Source organism: Mesoplodon bidens (assembly GCF_964165515.1).
Source record: "Mesoplodon bidens genome assembly, contig: HAP1_SCAFFOLD_753, whole genome shotgun sequence".
Taxonomy (NCBI): Eukaryota; Metazoa; Chordata; class Mammalia; order Artiodactyla; family Ziphiidae; genus Mesoplodon; species Mesoplodon bidens.
The window spans coordinates 11180-22358 of record NW_027671151.1 but is presented as its reverse complement, the minus strand read 5'-3'; positions in this window follow the sequence as shown (position 1 = coordinate 22358).

Genomic DNA, 11179 nt, shown 5'->3' with positions numbered 1-11179 from the left:
CCATGACTGAGGACCCCTTGGCTGAGTGGTAAGTGCAGGTCAGTGATCAAGTGCATCCACATTGGGACCCACCCCTGGGTCCTCAGTATGGCTTTTCCACTTAGGAGGTCAAGAGCTTAGAACATTTATCTCTGCACCATCTCCTTCTGAGGAAAAGGAATATTAACCAAATCTGGGCCACAGCTGTGTTGAGGGAAGAACATGCAAACAACTTCACAAACAAATAAGGGTCCTGTGCCTGAGGTAACCTTAGGTACTTCAAATCAACTCCGTAAGTCTCTTAGCCCCTTAGAGCGGATGAAAGCAATATTAGAGTTAAAAGTAACTTGTCCCAATTCCCTTAGTCTGGAACACGGAAACAAAATTCTACAGAAGAGGAAGTCTCATAAACACACAGCATCTGCCAGGGTTTACCCCAGCCTTGGAAGAACTGGGAAGGATAAGACCAAGGCAGGCCTGAGGAAAGGTCAGAGGGTAGGCAGGACTGGGGAGTGGGGAGCAGGGGCAGGCCTGTCTGGACGGAGCAGTGGGTTGTAAGAAGAGCACTGAACCTGGGTCCTGCTGCCCTGAGTCTCTGTCCTGGGGCTAGTCAACCCCAGGAGACCAGGTCAGCAGGGCTGTGAAAGCAAGGGTGTAAAGAAGCCCAGCAGCCCCTTCACACAGCCCTCTAGAATTTCTGCCGCCCATGGAGGGTCTCTAGGGTAGCTGGACGTGGACCCCTCTGAAATGGAAGCATGTCAGCACCTCAGCCTTGGGGAAGTGTAGAGGCTGGGATGAACTCAAGGAGACTGACCACATGCAGTGATCCCAGAGCACGTGTTCTGTGACTCATCCATCTCTGGGACTGTCCTTTACAAGAGGAACTAACAGTGAGCACAAAATATGAGGTGAAGCCACAAGTCCTGAAAGTGCAGAGGGAGACAGTTCACTTCTCATCCACCACCTCACCCTTTCTAGAAGAACTTGGTCTCAAGTTTCAATGGCCCATGAGAGTTTTGACCCACAGGTTCTGTCCATCATAGGTCAATATGCAAAAGAAAAAAACTCTACTGTGCACCATACCCTAGATGTGCTAACCAGAGCACAAACTTCCATATTAGGCAGTGACAAGCACAAGAAAGAGCAGCTCATGTGCAAAAGATCAGTTTAGATGAGCAAATCAAGAAAAGGTGATTATAGAGCACAGTCACGTCTAAGGACACAATTTCTCTCTATTGTATCATTAAAATGTGAAAAAAACAAGTCAGAACTCTACACATATTTCATTAGTCTTTCTGATTTCATATCCACCTTCCTCAGTCTGCAAAGCAGGAGATATAACCCTAAAGTTCCAGGAACCTTCTGCCATTAGATCCTACCTAAGTGTTGTTCCTACCTGTATCCTTTTCTTTATCACGGCCACAAATGCTATTCAAAGTCAATTCTGTAGAAACACGAACATGAATTTACAAGTCTTATGGATACATTTAACATGTGACTAATGTGACTGAGTAATGGGATATTTTATTTTCTTTTATTTTAATACACTTAGTGAATCATTGATTGAATTAAATAAATTATAACAGGCACATCTAGCTAGTGGCTACCACAGTGTAATAAACAACCTCTCTCTCTCTCTCTCCATATATATATATATATGTGTATATATATATATAAAGTATATGGAGGATGTTACCACCGCTCCCCTGGTTATTCCCCTCTGTATGGTCTACCCATTCAAGATGGCTGTTTGCTGATGGTTTACCAAAGGAAAACCTCTGCCCCGTGAAGTACGTAGCCCAAGGGGTAAGAGGGATGCGTCGCTCTGCTGGTCTCCCTGGTAACCGATGAGCCCATCTGCTGTCAACTCCCCCTTTAACTGGTAGCCTGCCTATTCCGCCCAGAGAGAAGCATGCTGCTACTGCTGCTGCTGCGTTCTGCCTGCCATCGGCTATCTACAGTGGGGTGTCTCTCCAGGACCACTTTGCTTCTGACGTGAAAGATCTCCCATCTATTAAACCATGAATGTCTCTGTCCCTGACTTCGGGCTCTTTCCTTAGCCCTGAGGCTGAGCAAGTACAGGGCTTGCAGGCGTGAGAGGTGCGGCCCAACACCTTCTGCAGGGCAGTTTGCTGGCCAGATTTGATGATTCATTTGTAGGTGTTTCCTAGGCTCATGCACACTTGCCAGGCACTCATGAGACCTTGGGGACACTGAAACAGTAATGTCAACACCCAGATCCTAGAGGAATTCCCGACAGGTGTTCCACTTGAGGGGAGAGGTAATGAGCATGGCCCAGTGCACCTGTGCTAGACATAATCGGCGAGCAGGTGCAGAAGGGAGGGAGGGACATTCACTCACTTTATGAGGCCATCCTTCTCACCACTGCCTCTGAAAAATCCAGGGAAGGAAGGGACAAAATGCCCTTAGAAGGTAAATGGCCTGTACACTGAAAACTACAAACCACTGCTGAAAGAATTAAACAAGGAACAAATCATTGAAACGACATATCATATTCATAGACTGGAGACTTATTATTGTTGACATTTCTACACTACCCAAAGGTAAATATAAATTCATTGTAATACCTATCAAAATCCCAATGTCATTTTCAAAGAAATAGAAAAAAAAAGGATCCTAAAATACATATGGAACCACTAAGGACTCCAAACAGACAACACAATCCTGAGAACAAAGAACATAGATGGAGGCTTCTCACTTCCTGACTTCAAAACACATTACAATGCCACAGGAATCAAAACTGTACGGTACTGACATAGAAACAGATACATAGGCCTAAAGATGAGAATAAATAACCCCCAAGAAAACTCATAGATACATTGCCAAATGAAATTCACCAAGCTTCTAAGACAACAAATAGGGAAAGTATAGTTTTTTCAACAGTCAATAGGATGAAAATATAACTTACAGAAAGATTACAAACATATATCAGAAAAGGAGCTAATATACAAAACATCAAAGAAAAACACTTCAACTCAAATGTAAACTAAGTTAAAAAATTAAAAAGGGCAAATAACTGGGTTCAGAAATGTGCAAAGTCTTAAATAAGACATTTCCTAAAAAAGACATACAAATGGCTAACAAATATAGGAAAAGGTTCTCAACCTCACTAATCATCAGGGCAATGCAAATCAACACCTCATACCTGTTAGGCTGTGTATTATAAAGAAAATAATTAACAGTTTAAGGCCAAGATGTGGGGAATTGGAAACTTTGTACACTGCTGGTGGGAATGTAAAATGGTGCCGCTATTATGAAAAAGAGTATGGGGGTTCCTTATAAAATTATAAACAGAAATATCATATGATTCAGCAATCACAGTTCTGGGTATATAGCCAAAGGAAATTAAATCAGTATCACAATGAGATGAACTTAGGTTCACTGCAGCATTCTCCAAAATAGCCTAGATATGCAACCAACTTCACAAAAGAAGTAAGTGTCCTGTGCCTGAGCTAACCTTAGGTACTTCAAAACAACTCCGTAAGTCTCTTAGCCCCTTAGAGAGGATGAGAGCAATATTAGAGTTAAAACTAACTTGTACCAATTCCCTTAGTCTGGAATACTGAAACAAAAGTTCTACAGCAGGGTAAGCCTCATAAACTCACAGCACCTGCCAGGGTTTACCCCAGCCTTGGAAGAACTGGGAAGGATAAGACCAAGGCAGGCCTGAGGAAAGGTCAGAGGGTAGGCAGGACTGGAGTGTGGGGAGCAGGAACAGGGCTGTCCGGATAGAGCCGTGCGTTGTAGTAAGTGCAGTGACCCTGGGTCCTGCTGCCCTGAGTCTCTGTCCTGTGCCTGGTGAATTCCAGGAGACCAGGTTAGCAGGGCTATGAGAGCCAGTGTGTGAAGCGAGCCCAGCAGCCCCTTCACACAGTCCTCTAGAATTCCTGCTGGCCATGAAGCGTCTGTAGGGGCAGCTGGACGTGGAGCCCTCTCAAATGGAAGCATGTCAGCACATCAGCCTTGGGAGGTGCTGAGGCTGAAATGAGGAGGCTGAGCACATGCAGTGATCCCAAAGCATGTGTTCTGTGACTCATCCACCTCTGGGAGTGCAGTTTCCTTGAGGAATAAACAGTGAGGACAAAAGTAAGGTGAAGCTACAAGTCCTGAAAGTGTAGAGGGAGATAGTTCAAGTCTCATCCACCACCTGACACTCACTATAAGAACTTGTTCTCCAATGTCAAGTGACTATGAGAGCTTTGTTCCCACTAGGATATGGTCATCATACGTGAATGTAAAAAGGAAACGAAAATCCCTGGTGCAAAATACCCTCCAGGTACCAAGTAGAAATGAACTATTCATCTTTGGCAGTGAAAAAGCAATGAAACAGTAGTCTTGTGAGAAAGAAAATTTCTGAATGGCAAAGCAAGAAAAGATGACTATAAGCACAGTACAGTCAAAGGACATGGACACAATAACTCTACTGTATCATTAAAATTTGGAAAGAACAAATCAGAATTCTACACATATTTCCTTCTTCGTCCTGATTTCATATTCACCTTCCTTAGTTTCTAAAGAACCGGGTGGAACCCAAGTGTTCTAGGAATTGTCTCCCTTTAGATCCTACCTGAGAGTTGTTCGCTACGTGAATCGTCATCAGCATCACTGTTATGTATGCTCTCCACCATGCATTCTGTACAAACACAACCATGAGCATAAGGTTATTATACAAGTTGACCCACCGATTTCTCCTACTCGACTTGCTGGCTCACACAACATCACCCAGGTCTTCCCTCCAGGTTCTCAGACCTCCCCTGTGCTCTGTGCAGACAGAGTCCTTCAATAAGATATTGATCACAGTTGAAAATTTCAAATGAGGGAGAGATGCTGAGAAAATCACCTTTCGACCCCTCACTTCTGTAGACCCATTTATAGCTTTCACCGTCAACCTTACCAACCTGAAATTCCAGATGTTACAGACACACTTGAAACATGGCTAGTGTGACCGAGCAATTGTGTGTTTTTTGCATTTTTTAATAGAATGAGTTAATTGTTTGAACTAAATTAATTATAAATAGACACATTTGGTTAGTGGCTGCCACACTGGAAAGCTCGGCTCTAAGAAATCCAAAGATGAGAAAGAGGCAATCAGCCAACCCTCCCCTGGTTGTTCTTTACTGCAGAAAATTTGATGGCCTGATCTGATCATTCGTATGTAGGTATACCTTTGGCTCTTGAACCCATGCCAGACATTGGGAGAGTCCTTGTGGACACTGAAATAGTATAGTCAACACTGAGATGCAAGAGAAATTCCCAGCAAGGGGCCCACTTGTAGACAGAGGTGAAGGGCATGGCCAAGTACACCTGTATTAGACATAATCAGAGAGTAGGTGCAGAGGGGAGGGAGGGATTTCACTCTCTTCATGAGTCCAACCTTCACATCCCTGACTCTAGAAGACCTGAGGAAGGCCGTGGAAAAGGCCCCATCGGAGGTGAAAAATTTGTATACTGAAAAGTACAGGACATTGTGGAAAGAATTTAAAGAAGAGACAAGTATTGGAATGACATACCATATTCATAGACTGGATTATTAAATACTGTTGGCATTTCTATACTACATAAAGGGATGTACACATATATCGCAACAACCCGTATAATTCCATGACATTATTATAGAAGTGGACAGAATCCTAAAATACATATGGAACCGCCACAAGTAGATGAAGCAATCTTGAGATTAACACTTCCTGAACTCAAAACACATAACAATGCCACAGTAGTCAAAACAGTCTGCTACTGGCATCAAGACAGTGAGATATACCAACGAAATATAATAGAGAGACCTCAAATAAACGCACATATATATGGCCAACTGATCTTTGCCAAGGTTCTAAGATTACCAAGTGAAGAAAGGATGGTCTGTTCAACAATCAACAGAATGAAAAGGCAACCTATAGGATGAGAGGAAATATGTGTAAACCTTGAATCTGACTAAGGGTCCAATATCCGGAATATATAAGAAACTACAAGAAGTCAATTATAGAAAAACAGCGGGCAAATAACTGAGTTTCAAAATGGGTAAAAAGCTTCACTAGACATTTCTCCATAAAGACATACAAGTGGTCAATCTACATATGAAAATTTGCTCAACATTGCTAAGCATCAGGGTAATGGAAGTCAAGCCACAAGGAGATATCACTCACAACTGTTAGGATGTGCTGTATAAAAAGACTATTAGGGCTTCCGTGGTGGCACAGTGGTTGAGACTCTGCTTGCCGAGGCAGGGGATACGTGTTTGTGCCCCAGTCTGGGAGGATCCCACAGGCCGCTGAGCGGCTGGGCCCATGAGCCATGGCCGCTGAGCTTGTGCATTTGGATCCTGTGATCCACAACGGTAGAGCCCACAACCATGAGAGGCCTATGTACTGCAAAAAAAAAAAAAAGAAATAAAATTCATGGATGTTCGCAAAGATGTGAAGAAGTGAAACTTCTGTACCCTGTTTTGTACACTTTAGTAATGTAAAATGGTATAGCCACTATGGAAAACACAATGTTGGTCCCCCCAAAATTATTAAGAGGACTATTATAAAATCCAGGAATCACTCATTTAGGTTTATATACAAAGGAGATGAAACAAGAATGTCCAAGAGATATCTACAATTTCATGCCTATGGCAGCAATATACAGAATACAAAACATAGGAAAACTGCCTAGTGTCCATGGGAAGATGAATTAATAAAGAAAATGTGGTGTATACATACAGTGGAATGTCATTCAGTCTTTGAAAAAGAAGGAAATCCTGCCTTTTGCAGCAACACGAAAGAACTTGGAGGACATTTGTAAGAGTGACATAAGCCAGTCACAGAAGGTCAAAAACTGAAAGAAAACTCCGAGAAGCAGAGAGTAGAAGGGTGGTTTCAAGAGCTGGCAAGAGGTTGATATGGGAAGTCTGTGTTCAATGGTTAGCTTGTGTTATTTGCAAAATGGAAAAGTTCTAGACACATGTTGTACAACAAGGTGCATGTAGTCAACAGGACTGCCTGGACATTTCAAAACTTGTTAAGACGTTGGATTTCACTGTATGTGTACTTTTACAACAATAAAATATACATATGTAAAATAAATACAAAGTGGAAAAAGGGGAAAAAAGAAGAAAAATAAGGAAAGGGAGTCAACAGAGGGAAAGAAGAAAGCAGGAAGGGTCTCGAATGTACACAGGTATCAGGAGATAATGGGAGAGAAGCTCCTCTCCCCAGGCTTTAAAGAAGACATCTCTCCAGAGTTCACTCCAGCAAGAGGGGGATGTCCTTTCTCTTCCCCATTCAACCAGAAGCGCCAATAGCATCCTAAGTGTGGCCCAGGCTGTGCTCAGGTGTACACTTTTCCTTGATCTCTAAACCAAACACCCCTGACTCCCCATGGCTCAGGTGCCCTTCCTGTATCTCCTTCCACTTCTCTAAAGCATTTCCCTCTTCAAGTCCAGCCCGAGGCTCTAATCCTGTCCTCACATGTGGGGTCCACTGGGCGCGTCTCTAAGTTCTTAAGAGCCTCCCTGTGAGTAGCAGGCACTGAATCACACACCAGGGTTTCACTCAGCACCATCAGGAATCTATGACCTAGGGATTGAGGATTTCTAGAACAACTTTACTCATACACAGTCTCTTGGGTAAACAAGTGACATTTTACAATCAAGCATTTTCTGTTTTTTCTTTGGTGCGGAAGATATTGACACATATAAGGCAATCATATTCTATTAAAGTATGTATTTCTCAAAGGACTCCTATCGAAAAAAAAATTTTAAGTATAACTTTCCTTGTTTTAATTGACTTTACTCCCAGACTTGTTTGCTTGCAAAAGCCTTCAGAAAATACCAAGAACCTACTTCACCTAGCAGTTTGCACAGCAACATGAGTGGAGATGCTCTTGTCACACTGCTTGGTCTCTCGGTCCCAGCTTGTATAGCACAACCTCCTGTCCGCTCTGCTGGGAAGGGAGCCAGTGCCCACCCTGAGCTCAATCCCTGGGGTAGATCTCTTGGTTCTGTCTTCCCTGTATGCAGTGTTTCTTGCACAGCACACAGAAACAGGGCCAGCACAACTGATGGAAAACAAACTTTCCACAGGAGAAGGACATTTCGTTTCCTTAGCACAGAATCCAATAGTGAATATTAGCCTCAAAGGAGAAAGGTGGAGTGAATTTCCTCCTTCTACTCCTGGAGGCTCCTTCTTTCTCGGAATCCTCCAGAACTGGGTGTGGCATGTGGGTACAAGCATGGGCTCCCTGAAAAATGAAGGAGGCCTGCCTAGCACTAGTTGCTTCAGGTAAGAGGGGAGGACTCATCCCGAGGCTCTAATAGGAAATAGTTAGAATGAGTGAAGTGGCAGAGAGATGTATCATAACCATTCAGAATGCTATGAGACGTACTAAGAGATGAGATTTCTTATTAAATGAAGTTGTAATTGGCCCAGTAGTAGGCATACTGAAACCCAGTTTTGTTCACTAAGAATCCACCCATGGAGCAACTAAGCCCGTGCACAACAACTACTAAGCCTGTGCTCTAGACCCCGCAGGTCAAGGCCAAGATGTCGGAAATTGGAAACATTGTACACTGCTGGTGGGAATGTAAAATGGATCAGCTATTATGAAAAAGAGTATGGGGGTTCCTTATAAAATTATAAACAGAAATATCATATGATTCAGCAATCACAGTTCTGGGTATATATCCAAAGGAAATTAAATCAATATCACAATGAGATGAACTTAGGTTCATTGCAGCATTCTCCAAAATGGCCTAGATATGCAACCAACTTCACGAAACCAGTAAGTGTCCTGTGCCTGAGCTAACCTTAGGTACTTCAAAACAAGTCCGTAAGTCTCTTAGGCCCTTAGAGAGGATGAAAGCAATATTAGAGTTAAAAGTAACTTGTTCCAATTCCCTTAGTCTGGAATACTGAAACAAAATTCTACATCAGAGGAAGCCTTATAAAAACACAGCACCTGACAGGGTTTACCCCAGCCTTGGAAGAACTGGGAAGGATAAGACCAAGGCAGGCCTGAGGGAAAGTCAGAGGGTAGGCAGGACTGGAGTGTGGGGAGCAGGGGCAGGGCTGGCCGGATGGAGCAGTGGGTTGTAAGAAGAGCAGTGACCCTGGGTCCTGCTGCCCTGAGTCTCTGTCCTGGGCCTCTTCAATTCCAGGAGACCAGGTTAGCAGGGCTGTGAGAGCCAGTGTGTGAAGAAGCCCAGCAGCCCCTTCACACAGTCCTCTAAGAATTCCTGCCAGGCATGAAGGGTCTTTAGGGGCAGCTGCACGTGGAGCCCTCTCAAACGGAAGCATGTCAGCACAGCAGCCTTGGGAGGTGCTGAGGCTGAAATGAGGAGACGGAGCACATGCAGTGATCCCAAAGCATGTGTTCTGTGACTCATCCACCTCAGGGAGCGCATTTTCCATGAGGAATAAACAGTGAGGACAAAAGTAAGATGAAGCTACAAGTCCTGAAAGTGTAGAGGGAGAGAGTTCAACTCTCATCCACCACCTGACACTAACTATAAGGACTTGTTCTCCAGTGTCAACTGACTATGAGACTTTTGTTCCCACTAGGATATGGCCATCATACGTGAATGTAAAAAGGAAACCAAAATCCCTGGTGCAAAATACCCTCCAGGTACCAAACAGAAACGAACCATTCATCTTTGGCAGTGAAAAAGCAATGAAAGAGTAGTCTTGTGAGAAAGAAAATTTCTGAATGGCAAAGCAAGAAAAGATGACTATAAGCACAGTACAGTCAAAGGACATGGACACAATAACTCAACTATATCATTAATTTGGAAAGAACAAATCAGAATTCTACACATATTTCCTTCTTCTTCCTGATTTCATATTCACCTCCCTTAGTTTCTAAAGAACCGGGTGGAACCCAAGTGTTCTAGGAATTGTCTCCCTTTAGATCCTACCTGAGAGTTGTTCCCTACGTGAATCGTCATCAGCATCACTGCTATGTATGCTCTCCACGATCCATTCTGTACAAACACAACCATGAGCATAAAGTTATTATACAAGTTGACGCACCCATTTCTCCTACTCGACTTGCTGGCTCACACAGCATCACCCTGGTCTTCCCTCCAGGTTCTCAGACCTCCCCTGTGCTCTGTGCAGACAGAGTCCTTCAATAAGATCTTGATCACAGTTGAAAATTGCAAATGAGGGAGAGATGCTGAGAAAATCACCTTTCGACCCCTCACTTCTATAGACCCATTTATAGCTTTCACCGTCAACCTTACCAACCTGAAATTCCAGATGTTACAGACACACTTGAAACATGGATAGTATGACCAAGCAATTGTGTGTTTTGTGCATTTTTTAATAGAATGAGTTAATTATTGTTTGAACTAAATTAATTATAAATAGACACATTTGGTTCGTGACTACGAGACTGGAAAGCTCAGCTGTAAGAAATCCAAAGATGAGAAAGAGGCAACCAGCCACCCTTCCCCTAGTTGTTCTTTACTGCAGAAAATTTCATGGCCTGATCTGATCATTCATATGTAGGTATATCTTGGGCTCTTGGACCCACGCCACGCATTGGGAGAGTCCTTGTGGACACTGAAATAGTACAGTCAACACTCAGATCCAAGAGGTATTCCCAGCAAGGGGCAGACTTGTAGACAGCGGTGAAGGGCATGGCCAAGTACACCTGTATTAGACATAATCAGAGAGTAGGTGCAGAGGGGAGGGAGGGATTTCACTCTCTCCGTGACTCCATCCGTCACCCCCCTGAATCTAGAAGACCTGAGGAAGGCAGTGGAAAAGGCCCCGTAGGAGGTGAAAAATTTGTATACTGAAAACTACTGGACATTGCGAAAAGAAATTAAAGAAGAGACAAGTAAAGGGAATGACATACGATGTTCATAGACTGGATTATTAAATACTGTTGGCATTTCTATACTACATAAAGTGATGTACACATATATCACAACAACCCACAAAATTCCATGTCATTATTATAGAAGTGGACAGAATCCTAAAATACATATGGAACCCCCACAAGTAGACAAAACAATCTTGAGAGCAAAGAGCAATGAAGGAGATTAACACTTCCTGAACTCAAAACACATAACAATGCCACAGTAGTCAACACAGTCTGCTAGTGGCATCAAGACAGTGAGATAGACCAATGAAATATAATAGAGAGACCTCAAGTAAACGCACATATATATGGCCAACTGATCTTGGCCAAGGTT